We start from the raw sequence: 13,755 nt of genomic DNA, 5'->3' as shown, positions 1-13,755 counted from the left end.
AAACCTATGTATTGGAGCAGGATGTGTCTGAGATACTCCTTTGAGGAATGCCCTAACCTGTGGATGGGTTGCTAGAGGAAAACCATCCAGGAAAGGGACCAATGTCGCTATAGCTGAGACTTGTTTTCGTAGGGTATTAGTCTTGAGGCTTTGTCTTACTCCGTCCTGCAGAAAGGCTAGTAGGGATGAAAGGTCCACCTTAAAAGGATCTTTAGATTTCCTTCGGCACCATCTGACAAATGTCCTCCAGGTGTATTCATATACCCTGCGTGTGGAAGGTCATCTGGCTTCAATAATGGTAGCAATGACATCATCACTCAGACCTAGACGGGAGAGAGTCAACCTCTCAATGTCCACGCGTTGAGCTTGAACCAAGCAGGGTTGGGATGAATGATGGGTCCCTGCTGGAGAAGGTTGGGAAGCGATGGTAGACGCCAAGGTCTCCGAACTGACATAGCCCTTAAGTCCGCATACCAAGGGCGACGTGGCCAATCTGGTGCAATAGTACCACTAGGGCCTTCTCCGTCTGAATCTTCCTGATCACTCTTGGAAGGATGGGGAGAGGAGGGAAGGCGTACAGAATCCCGGATGGCCAGTGGGCTAGTAGAGCATCCACTTGTTCCGCATCTGGATGGAAGAAGCGGGAGAAGAACCTGGGGAGTAGGTGGTTCTGGCCTGACGCAAAGAGATCCACTTGAAGAGGGCCAAGTTGCTGGTTGATCATCTGGAATACCTGTTGACATAAGGACCACTCCCCCTCGTCTATAGTCCGTCAGCTCAACCAGTCGGCTTGAATATTCTGGACTCCTTGAATGTGTTCTGCTTGAATGTGGAGGAGGTTCTTCTCTGCCCATCTGAAAATCCTTTCGGCCTATGGGTGGAGGGAGGTTGACTTGGATCCGCCCTGCTTGTTTACGTACGCCTTTGTAGAAATGTTGTCCGTTCGAACGAGAATGTTCTTGGTACGGACTTGTCGGTGGAAATGGAGCAAGGCCAGGCGTACCGCTCTTAATTCGAGGAGATTGATGTGAAATCTTGCCTCTTCTTGCGTCCAAGTACCCTGGACCATCTCGTTTCCTAGGGTTGCCCCCCAACCCTGGAGGGATGCATCTGTGAACAGTTGAGTAGGTTCTGGCAGTATGAACAGCTTGCCCCCCCGGAGATTGACTGGACGACTCCACCATTTGAGGCTTGTCCTGGTCCGTTGGTTCAACGGAACGACCTTGTTGATTTTTCTGGTGATGAGATGTTGGTAGGGTCTCAACAACCACTGGAGGGGGCGCGCATGGAAGCGAGCCCAGGGAACTGCTGGAGTGTATGAAATCATCAAATCTTGTAGGCTGGCTAGAGTAAGGAGACGAGACGATGAGGCCTTGGATAACTGAGAGGCAAGGGTGGAGATCTTGGAAACCTTGTCCTCTGGAAGAATGATGGTGTCTGAGGCCGTGTTGATGACAACACCTAGGTGCAGTATGGTCTGTGACGGTTGTAGGAGACTCTTGTCGTAGTTTACCAGGTATCCGTGGTCTTCTAAAGTGTGGAGTACCTTGTCGGTGTGAGATAGAGACTGCTGGAATGACGGAGCACAGATCAGCAGGTCGTCCAGATATGGATGAATTTGTATCCCCTCCTGACGAAGCTCCGCTATGAGGGTCACCAGGACTTTGGTGAACACTCGGGGGGCGGAACCCAAGCCGAAGGGGAGGGCTTTGAACTGCAGGTGAATCCCGTCGTATGCAAACCTGAGGTACCGTCGGTGAAGTTTGTGGATTGGCACATGGAGGTATGCCTCCGTTAGATCGATAGATGTCATGAAGGCACCGTGCTTTAGAGCCTCTATTATGGAGTGAAGGGTCTCCATCCTGAAGTGTTTTGTGGGCACATACCTGTTCAGGAATTTTAGGTCTAGTATGGCCCTCCAATCTCCATTTTTCTTCGGGACTGTGAAAAAGGTTGAGTACACTCTGGTTTGCAGTTCTTGAAGAGGTACTCTTTCCACTGCACCAATGGTTAGCAGATGGTCTATGGCAGCCATGGTTCGAAGATGCTTTGTGTTTAAGAGTGCTCTTGGGGAATGGAAAAAGCGGTCTGGAGGAGTGCTTCGAGATTCGATTTTGTAGCCGTTTTGAATCAACTGTAACACCCAGGCATCCGTCTGAGAGGCCGCCCACTGTGGGTAGAAGTGTTGAAGTCTTCCGCCCACAGGAACAGGTCCGTAGTCACTGTTTGTTAGGTTTCTGGAACTTGCCCGACTTGTCTCCTCTGAAATGGGACTGTTGAGGTGGATGGTTGAAACGTCCCTGCCTTCGGAATTGTTGGTTGTTGCTGTTGTTGTTGTTGGTCCATGAACGTCTCTGATCCGGTCGGAAGCGATGGAGGGTGTGTGCAGAATGAAAGGAATGGGAGAATCCCTTTGATTCCTTTTTAGAAGTTTTGGGCATGGTACGTTTCTTATCCTTATTTTCAGCCAACATCTTGTCCAGGCGCTCTCCAAACAACTTGCCCTCTTGTAGAGGGTAGGACAAAGGGACTAACTTGAATTTGGAGTCGACTTGCCAGGTTCTGAGCCATAGTGCTCTGCGAATTGCGGCATTTGAGGACATGGATCTGGCCGAGAAGGAAAGGGAATCCAGTGATGCATCGGTGAGGAAGGAAGTAGCTTTAATAATCCTTTCCATGCCATCAGATATTCTCCTATCCGCCCCCATAACCAGTTGTGAGACCTTCTTTGCCCATGCTATAGAGGCCCTGGCAATAATGGCTGTAGTAGCCGTGGCCTGAATGGTGAGGAATGTAGATTCATGGACCTTTCTAGAAAGAAACTCCATTTTTCGGTCAAATTGGTCCTTAATGGTGCCTATTCCCTCTTCAGAAAGGCCATCTGGTGACTGGAGGGAGGCTACTGGAGCATCTACCACCGGTAGGCTGAGGAGCTCCATGGCTGGGGGAGACATCTCATATAACTTCTTGATGGAGGAGGAAAATTGCCTGTTTTGGGTAGGTTTTTCCCACTCTGCTCTAATGAGTCTAACAAAGTAGTCTGGTAGAGGGACCCTCCTACTTTGGGGAGTGCCCTGGGGGAAGTAATCCTTGGTACCAACAGGCCAAACCTTGGTAGCAGTGTCGTCTGGCTTAGGTGGAGGTTGAGGCTGCTCAGAGAGCTCTAGGGCGATGAGAGCTTTAGATAGTAGGTATTGGTAATCTTCAGGAGAGAACAGCCTAGGCTGCTCTTCCCCAGGATTAATAGCAACCTCGGAGTCAGAGTCATATTCATCTTCCTCTCTATAATCCTCCTCGGAGAAAAAGGTGGAATAAGCTTCCCCCGCTTGCCCCTGGAAATTCCTGGAGTGGCTGCAGCAAGGTTCACTCTCCATGGAGGGGGGTGGGGGAATGCCCTGCCCCCTATGCTGTGGGGCCGTAGGTTGGGCTGGAGGCTGGCTATGGGCTGGAGGCTGGGCTAGGGGAGGAGGTTGAGAGTGGGCCGCTTGCCTAGCCTGTCTACGGTCTAAAACCCTATGACCGCTTCCATATCTTCAATGGTAAAGGTCCTCCCCCCTTCCTGTGGGTTCCCGGGGACGGGTACATTACCGTCCGGCGAACTCCGGGGCTGCTGCATGCTGCTGCCTGCCGACTGCTCCACGCACCGGGAGGAGGAGGAGAGGTCGGAAGACACCCGAGCCGGGCTTTGGGTCCTGCCGCTGCTTTCGGCTCGAGCTTGAGGAGCCGCCGGCGCCTGTATGCTTTCGCTTACAGGCTGCCATTCCTGACTTCTTTGAAGTGGAGGCTGCCGCGCCGCCGGGCTCCTTGTGCTCCGAGAGTCCGCCTTGGCGGCTGACGGAGAAATCCTCCGGAGGCTGGGCTCCCTGTGGTCGGAGGGAAGGATTGTAGTCCTTCAGAGATAGTAAATCATCCTCTCTGGGGACGTCTTTTACCGCGGCCGCCATTTTGGGTCGCAGCGGGCGGTAGGCAGAGACAGGAGAGGACAGGGAGAAAAGAATTTTTTTCTTTTAGAAGAACAGTAAACGCAAGAAGGACAACCAGACAGAGAAATACTAACACAGAGAAGAAGACAAAGGTAAGTAATAGTAGAGGAGCTCTGCTACTGCGTGCTACTCCCCGCAAAGGCAGGAGGGAAACTGGAAGTTGGAGGCTTTCCCGCCCAAGAGACAGGAAATGAGAATTTTAGTCCTGCCTCTCCCCGAGCAAAGGGCAGGAAAACCCGAGCTTCAAGATGCCCCCCTTTGCCTGGAGCGGGAAATGGTCCTCAGCAGTTTCTCATGAAAAAGATAAGCAGTTCAGATAAAAAGTGAAGGTTGCCTGTATCTGAGGTAACCTTTGCCCTGGAATAAAAAATAATAATGTAGTGCCGTCGAGTCGCAGCCGACTTATGACGACCCCTTTTGGGGTTTTCAAGGCAAGAGACTAACAGAGGTGGTTTGCCAGTGCCTTCCTCTGTATAACAACCCTGGACTTCCTTGGTGGTCTCCCATCCAAATACTAACCAGGGCTGACCCTGCTTAGCTTCTGAGATCTGACAAGATCAGGCTAGCCTGGGTTACTGCTCACTTATTCAGATGTTTACGCTGTAATAAAATAATATGAACTCATGAATCAGCAATTCTTAATTACAGGTAACCCACATCCTATCAATAGAAGACCCAAAGTCACATGCAGCTGCCTTCTACTGAATCAGACTCTTGGTCCATCAAGGTCCATACCATCTATTCACACTGGCAGTGGTTCTCCAGGTTTTAGGTGGAGATTTTTCATATCACCTACCACTTGATCCCTTTAACTGGAGGTGCCAAGGATTGAACCTGGGACGTTCTGTATGCCAAGCAGATGCACTACCACTGAGCCAGAGCCCTTTCCCAAGCTCAATATTAACATGACATTCCTCCAACTTTTCATTGAAATGTAAGAAAATTATTGAAGCAGGTTACTATCGTGTTCCTCATGTCCATCAGCACACCAAATCTATGAGACACGGAGCTGCTTGTTTATCAGTTTTGGAGATTTGTGCATTGTACCTGGGGTAGGCATAGTCTGGGTAGGGCAGGAGCTCAGTGAGGATGTGATGCCATGTCCTGCGATGTCATATCCAGGTCAAAAGTCAGCTTCACAAACTCTTCCACTTCCTGTGAAGTCCCTTTCTCCCAACAAACTTCAATTTCCTGCCTATATCACACAACCTAAAAAAATGCTTATCCTAATCTCTATGATACATGATACGACTTCTATGGTATACCACTGGAGAAATGAAAGTCCTAAACGTCTACTCTTTGTAGCCATTCCAGGACTTCCACTTCTCCTACAGCCTACAGGCAACTGATCTCTGTAGCCTGGGGGCAGTTGTAATTCTGGGACAACTCCATGTCTCACCTGGAAGTTGGCAGTCTAATCTATTTGTATTTGCACCCTCTTTCTTCTTCATGGCTTTGTGGCAGATATTTATATTGCCAGAGGTTCCAGGTTCAATCTCCGTGTTTTTGTAGAGACAGTCTAAGGTAGCAGGTGTTTTAAAGACCTTTAAGAAGAACCTGCTGGGCTAGCCCAGTGGTCCATCTAGTCCAGCATACTGTCTCATACAGTGGCCAACCAACTGCCCTGGAGGACCAAACAAACAAGGCAGAGAGGCTGAAGCCCTGCCATGCTTCTCCCTCTCAGGACTGGTATTCGGAGATTTGCTGCCTATGTAGTTGGAGGCTCCCTTCAGTCACCATGGCTAATAGCCAATGATGGACCTCTTCTCCATGCATCTGCCTAACCCCTTTTTAAAGCTACCTATGCTTGTGAGCCCTGTAGCACAGAGTGGTAAGCTGCAGTACTGCAGTCAAAAGGTCTGCTCACGACTTGAGTTCAATCCCGACGGAAGTCAGTTTCAGGTAGCCGGCTCAAGGTTGACTCAGCCTTCTATCTTTCCGAGGTTGGTAAAATGAGTACCCAGCTTCCTGGGGGTAAAGTGTAGATGGCTGGGGAAGGCAATGGCAAACCACCCCATAAACATAGTCTGCCTAGTAAACGTCGGGATATGATGTCAGCCCGGGGCTCAGTAATGACCCGGTGCTTGCACAGGGGACTACCTTTACACGTGTAGTCATTATTTATTTATTTGTTTGTTTAATTTATACCTCACCCTCCCTAGCCAAAGGCTGGGCTCAGAGCGGCTCCCATTACATTCCAACATATATTAAAATAGCACAAAACATTTAAAGAGCAATTAAAACAGCCCTATAAAATCCTCTGTTAGTCTCTTGCCATGAAACCCCCCCAAAAAGGGGTCGCCATAAGTCGGCTACGACTTGACGGCACTTTACACACACATAAAATCCTAAATAGCCTAAAAATATCCAATATCCAAGAGCGCCCCCACATTGTAACATAGAGCTATAGCGGGGACGAACAGATGGATAGACCCCCATAGGTGGTGAAAGGTGAAATCAGCAGTGGAAGGTTCGGGAGGCCAGCATTTATAGAAAAAGGAACCATAGCTGGCCTCAACCGTAAGCCTGGCGGAACAGCTCTGTTTTGCAGGCCCTGCGGAACTCTCCAAGGTCCCGCTGGGCCCTGGTCTCATTGGAGAGACTATTCATCATTATGTCTGCCACCACTTAATTCCAATTCATTTACTTGTTTAAGTAAACAAATATTTCCTTTTCTGCTTTGATATCTTTCAAGATATATTAGCATCTCTAGGTGGCTGCGGCTCTGTCTTTTGCAAATATGTTTTAACTGGGGAAACTTTAATACTGCTCCCTTCCCTTGAATTCCTGACATAGCTGTGGTGTCTCAGAGCTTGCTCACATTGACTGGTTATTTCATGTTAACAACAGCTTAACTCGCTTTACAAGGGACAAAGATTACATAACCTGGAAATGAATAACAAAAGATACACATAAAAGGACTCACACAAATCAAGCTACAACCATACAGTTAGACACTAGTATTTTTAAACATCACCTAAAATGTGCAGATAGGAACTCATGCAACAGTTAAGTTGGAAAGCCCCCATTTCAGTTCTCACTTCAGATCAGTTCTCCCCCACCATACACTTCATGAGCATAACATTAAAAAGTATCAAAAGAACTATTAAGAGAACACTCTGAAGAGCTAAGTACGTTTTAAAACCAAATTATTAAACCAAATTAAACATCAATGTTGATGATGATGATGATGAAAAAGAAGAAGAGTTGGTTTTTATATGCTGACTTTCTCTACCACTTAAGAATTAAACCAGCTTACAATCGCCTTCCCTTCCCCACAACAGACACCTTGTGAGATAGGTGGGGCTGAGAAATCTGTGACTAGCCCAAGGTCACCCAGCTGGCTTCATGTGTAGGAGTGGGGAAACCAATCCGGTTCACCAGATTAGCGTCTGCCGCTCATGGGGAGGAGTGGGGAATCAAACCCGGCTCTCCAGATCTGAGTCCACCACTCCAAACCACCGCTCTTAACCACTACACCACGCTGGCTTTCATCTCGCTTAGTCTCATAAACCATTTGTGTTATACGTCGTGTTAGGGCTGGGTTTGGAACCAAGATGGCTTCTGTTGCACTGGTGGACAATATTCATTTAAATTTGGACAGTCACCTCTGCTGCCACTCTTAGGTCTGTCAATTGACCCAGTTGACCACTCCATTCTTATCCCTCAGATGGAACATGGAGTTGAATCCAGACAAGTCAGAGGTAATGCTGGTCAGGAAGGCTGATGTTAGTGGGATTGGGTCCACTTGTTCTGGTTAGGGTGGAGCTGGCTTTTGCAGAACAGGTTAAGAGCTTGGGTATGCTCAAAGACCCAGCCTTGCTGTTTGGAAAGCAGCTGGTACCGTGGCCAAGAGCACCTCCCATCAGCTGCACCTGCTTCACCATTTCTCTCCTTAGACTCAACCAATCTTGCCACACTGATCCGTGTTGTTGTAACTTCACTCTTACTGTAAAGCACTACATTGAGCTGCCCACGAAGATAACCCCAAAACTGCAGCTGCTCCAAACTGCAGCAGTTTATGGTTAAGGGGTAGTTGATGGGAACATACCTTGCCCATTTTGAGACAGCTACATTGGCTGTCTGTTTCTGAGTCCGATTCAAGATGCTGGTTATGACCTTTAAAGTCCTTCATGGCCTGAGTCCCAGATATCCAATGGCTAGCCTCCTCTCATATGTTTCTGTGCACCTGTGTCTTAAGGATGTCACCTGCTGGTTGTTCCCCTACTTAGGCGGCCCATCTTACAATGACCAGGGCTTGGGCACTTTCCATCATGGCTCCCAATTTGTGGAGGTGAGAGGAGGACCCTCGGTGGAGATCTTCATGTGTTTCCACAAAGCTTATTTGACTGAATTTTTATGGGGTATGAACAGCAGTCAGCTTTTTTTTTTAGGGGGGGGGTTTAAATTTTATTTGGTTTTAATTATTACCTGTAAGCCACCTTGAGACAAGAGCAAAGGTTGGGCACAAATATTTTAATAAACAAATAACTTCCAATGCAGGGGTTTTTTTTTGGGGGGAGGGGGCAGAGGGAGCTTAACTGATGTTGTTGGTACAGAATATGGAACCTGATCTAGTGACTCCTTACGCATATAGGCACTCGGGGGAATTCCTGTGTGCATAGGACTTTTGATCAATGCAAATGGAGCGCTGCTGCCTGAGAACAGAGAAGTCCATGTTTGCCTAGAGGGCCATGTGCAAACTGCGGTGTCTGTGGAACACAGGCTCACTGCTTTGTGATGAAGGACGCCAGTTTTGTGGCAAATTTGTCAACAGAATGTTCTCCAAATTCTAGAAACTAAACAGACCATAAATGCTCCTACTTATTTTTTTATATAAGTAAAACCTCTGTTCACTAAATATCAGACAGCCAATTCTCATCCTACAAAAGATGACTGTTTGGACAGAAAGACATTATTTTCATCTACTGATGTCTGGACATTCTGTATTTATGAGTGGGAGCTTTCTTTAAAATCCACATGAAAGAACACTTACACAAGAAGCCCAACCATAGTCAAGCAAATAATAAATAACAGAAGATCAGAAAGACAGGACAGCAAAACTTCACACTTCTCTTTTTTAAAGTTCAAAGGTCCGACTTCTTAAAAACATTTTTTAAAAAACCGATATATATTGTAACAATGATATAATTACGTATCAGGATAATGTCTCAGCTCAAACCCAACCCCCCTTCTGACTATATATTACTCTTCCTACACTCTTGACACTGAGAGACACTGTCCTTCAGTGTTACTCCTCTGAAGATGCCTACCACAGCTGCTTGGCGAAACGTCAGGAAAGAAAATACCAAGACCACGGTTACACAGGATAACCTACGAGAACCAATTATATTTTTATTCCATACTTCCTCGATGGAGTTCAGGGTAGCATTTTATCCTTTCACCCTGTGAAAGAGATTAGGCTGAGAGAGAGAGTAACTGCCCCAAGATCACCCAGTGAATTTTATGGCTCAGTGGGATTTGGACTCAGGTCTCAGTCCAATATGCTAACCACTACAACACACACACTCTCTCTTCCGTCCCAGCTCACTTCAGTTGGATTCATGCGAGGCACCATGTAAGGCGCCTGCCTCTTGTGTATGTAAGGAACCAGGCTACTTTATTCACCTTCTACTTGAAGTGAATTATTCTGCAACCTCATACGCAGACTCTCTCTGAACTTTGCTGGACATCTTAAAAAGAAAGGTTACAATCCAGAAAAAAGCCCCAAACCACCTTCTTTTAACAGGTGATTTGTGGCTTAATGGGCACACAGGTAGGAAAACAGTGTTGGTTTGGTTCATATATCTTATCTCTACAAATGTGCTCAAGGACAGTTTACAACAATAGCATCAAACAAAATAGAGTGAAGTCAAAAAGGGAAATAAACTGGACAGCAATGAGTTAAAAAGCACAACATATTTTACCTCACATACAGCCTTCCTTTATAGGCCAAATGCCTTTCCACATTATAGAATCCTTTATAAATGTCAAGAGGGATATATTCCAACATATCTTTTCAGAGATGTCACTACATAACTTTATTGCCACAGGGGGAAATTACCCCCCCACACACACACACGACAACAAGGGCCTCCACATGACAAAGTCTACAGGATCAGGGCCCCTCCCTGCACATCTTAACAAGCAAGTGGGCTCATATGGGGAGACACAGGAGGGGGGGATCTTTTTAGTTGTAATGAAGCCAGTTCACATCCAGAAAGACATTTCGGGCTGCTCTTAACGGGTCAAATTTATCTACTGTCATGAGGACTAAGGCTCTTATTTACATGTATCCAGCAGGTTCCACCTGAGAGAAATGGTAGGGCTGCTCTAGTGCTCATTTGTGCTAGTAGGACAATGGAATGCCACCCTGAACAATTTTTTTGGGGTGAAAATTATGCTCATCCTAATGGCCAGGCTCTTCAGATCGCAAATCAGTACCCAATGCAAGAGAGCATAATTGATGAAATCAGTTATTAGAATTCTACAAAGGGAAGAAGAGTTCTACTCTCTGACTCTGCCCCTGCCCAGAATGCCCAAACGTCTCTGCCCACATGGGAGCCTCCAAAGCCCCATGATCTTTATACTCCAATTTTGCAGTGTATAGTTTGTGTAATTCAGGCTCATTTGTATAGGATGTGCAAATATGACGCCCACACATGGATTCTGGGTGCCCTGGAGTCATGTCAGAATAAACTGTAACAAGTATACACTATTTTTAAAAAAATAAAAAGAAGGGATAAATACCAAAGATTTAACAAGTCTCTTATGTATGCAGCAGAACATTCTAGATGCTGTTACTAGGTATTTTTAAATAAGCCGTTAGCCATATCCTGAAACATAAACCCTGACACACTCAGTAACTAATAATTTGGCTTCAAAGATACATTGTGACAATTCTATAGGTTAAACCCTTTAAGGATTCCTTTTATTACTTGACATTGTTCTATATCATGAAGAAATCCAGAGAATTTCATATATGCTCACATTAGTGTATTACATGGTTTCTGCAAACTACTAAATCTGGCTGTATAATGAGATATAGGTTCATGTTAGGCTTTGGACAGATGTATTTTCTTTTGCAGTCTACGTAAACACTCAAATGAGCAGGAAAATTAATGTCTGTAACTGCTCATCAGTTTCATCTAATAAAAGACTAGAATTAAAATCTTGTCAAATTTGTAATGTTGATTATGTCACCCCTACCACAGAGGGATGGGCTGCAAGTTAATAAGGCTGTGTTTCCCAAAGTATGTGCTAGGGCACACTAATATCCAGTACAACAGGCTGAAGTGTGCACTGAAAAATTAAGCCACCTTGCTGTATGCATCTGCCATTCCATTGCCCTCATAGTGGGTCCCCATCTGGGGTGGCAATCTTTACAGAAATAAATGAGCTGCCAAATGTAATTTGCACACCCGCACATTCAATGCACAATAAAATTATACAAGCTCTACAAGGCCAAACCACATCACACTGTGATCGAACCCCCAGATGTGTAACCGAGGTCCAAAAAGGAGACATGAGGCCAGGCTGATATGGATTGGGGCTATAGCAATAGGGAAGGTTGCTTTTTTAAAAAAACTGTCCTGTGCAGTGTTCCTTATTGGGTCCCTTTCTGCAACATTAAATTTCAGCAGGGGATATAGCTCTTATGCAGGCTTTTGATCTTTAAGTTTGATGGTTTAGGATTGATTTTTATCGTGTCAGTTAACTGTGTCAGATTGTCGTACTGTAGTCATAGTTTTGAAATGTGTTTTAAGATTGATTGCTCTACACTTTGAGCATCTGTATAAAATAAGAAGATATTAAACATCTCTAAGAAATAAAAGAAACAATATCTGATATTAATTCCTCATAGCAGTGAGTTATTGACTGCTGAAGCATAGAATTAAGATCGTATCACTTTCTCTGTGTCTATCAAGATAGTTTTACTGGGGGGAAACCAAGAAATACTTTGCCTAGTATGTCACTTTGTTCAAGTTCTTTATTATTACAGTCTACGACCAGTATATAAATAAAGGAAACATTAATTGCAAAAAAAGGATAAAAGTAATATACAAAAATTCATTAATAAACACAGGATAGTCCTAATGGATGCCGGCTAATTCTGACAACAAATTGGCACTAGTATGTGACAACAAATTGGCACTAGTATGTCACTTAAATATCACCACTTTTAAAAAAGTGGTGATGTGTACTTGAATAAAAAGGTTCAAATTATTCTCCCTTATTAATTCTTTTTAAAGGTATAGGTCAACAGATGAGAGAAGATAACCCTAATAATCGTATAATTTTCATCAAGAGAAGGGAAGATTAATTAACTGTGAGTTTAGAAATGGAGAAAGGTGGCAAAGGCAAGGAACATTCAATTCACAGTGCAATCAAACAGAAAATAAACTAACACATGCTTCTTACTGAGGAAACTAACACATGCTTCTTACTGCGGAAAAAGAGTTCAGGTTTGGAGAACTAGAACCAAACCAGATATGATGCTGGGGGTTCTTGTTTAACTCCTACAATGTGTAAATGAGCTGCAAAAGCAGTCACAGAGGGCTGATATGGATTGGGGCCACAGTACTCTGGAGAGTTCATCTCCCCACTCTTCCCCCTGCCCTATTTCACCAATGGGAAGTGATTCTCTTTGGCTGCTTTTTGTGGAAAGGTTGAGTCTTAACAGGTCTTCGGGTGAGGAGAAGACAAGATTTCATCGTCATGCCAGACAGCAGTATAAACAAAATACTTTTAATAATTTCAACTTGATCTATACAATACTGAAGTTAACCAAGGGTAGCAGGTAAATAGAGCTCGTCTGGGAGACAAGCTGGAGGCCCTTATGCTTTCTAATGCATACAAGGAAAATAAATAACAGCCAAAAAAAAGTATCATTAAAAGAATTCAAAGCAATAACAAGGGAGACAGTAATGGGAGAATGGGGCACAAAGAAGCATGTTTATATGCTGATGCAAATTATGATATTGCTCTTTTTCCACATCTGCATTTTAAGAGGGTCACAAAGCATCGTTTTATGCAGACATTAAGAATCTTTGTTCTACTTCACAATACAATCACAAATTGCCCGTAGGAAATTAATATGACCCTGAGAATCTTTAATACGTGCAGCAGGAATTCGATTCTTTCCTTTTTTCCAAGCAGATTTTATCTTTAATATATCAAAGAAGGATGCTGTTTTCCCTCCCCCCTTTCTTCTTTCTCTCCGGTTGCTGGGGGAAAAAAGATTCAAGGAATAATCATGCTCATCAAGTGCTAGATTTTTAAAAGTCTTGCGTAAGGTTCACAATCCTTATGAAATTGATGTATCATGACTTGAGCCGTCGGCTGGTCAAAACTGCTACCCAAATTGCTGTTACAGGATGGGCTTATTGTACATGTTTACTTTTAGCCAATCAACTTCTGAAAGCGTGTGAACTCAGATATGGAATATAATTTCAAAAATGCAATTAATTCTAATCGTAATAAGCAGAAAGGACAGGGGAAGCTCGTACTTTAAGGAAACCCCCCCCCCATCATGTACATCATCATCCCCTCTTTTATGGGATACACTGATGCATGCTGATTTTTCTGATGGTTGCTTCGCAGCTCAGGGGGTCAGAGAAGGCTAGAGAGGATATGCAGCCAGCAAAGCTGCTTGTAAGACACAGGAAATAACAGACCACTGAAGATTCCTGTTAATCTGGATGGATGCCAGGAGTACAAATGTAGGAGGAGAAGCCACAGGGTGCTGTTTGATGTCCCTTACTTCTTGACC

General features: G+C 44.9%; 1 protein-coding gene across 2 annotated transcripts in view; it reads right to left on the bottom strand.

The window, feature by feature from the left end:
- The window catches only part of RNLS (renalase, FAD dependent amine oxidase), a 124,801-nt gene that overhangs the window by 76,877 nt on the left and 34,169 nt on the right, over window positions 1-13,755 (bottom strand). The window lies entirely within an intron of this gene.

This window comes from Euleptes europaea, chromosome 5, assembly GCF_029931775.1.
Source record: "Euleptes europaea isolate rEulEur1 chromosome 5, rEulEur1.hap1, whole genome shotgun sequence".
In the NCBI taxonomy this organism is placed as follows: domain Eukaryota; kingdom Metazoa; phylum Chordata; class Lepidosauria; order Squamata; family Sphaerodactylidae; genus Euleptes; species Euleptes europaea.
This window is presented reverse-complemented; position numbering and strand designations above follow the sequence as displayed.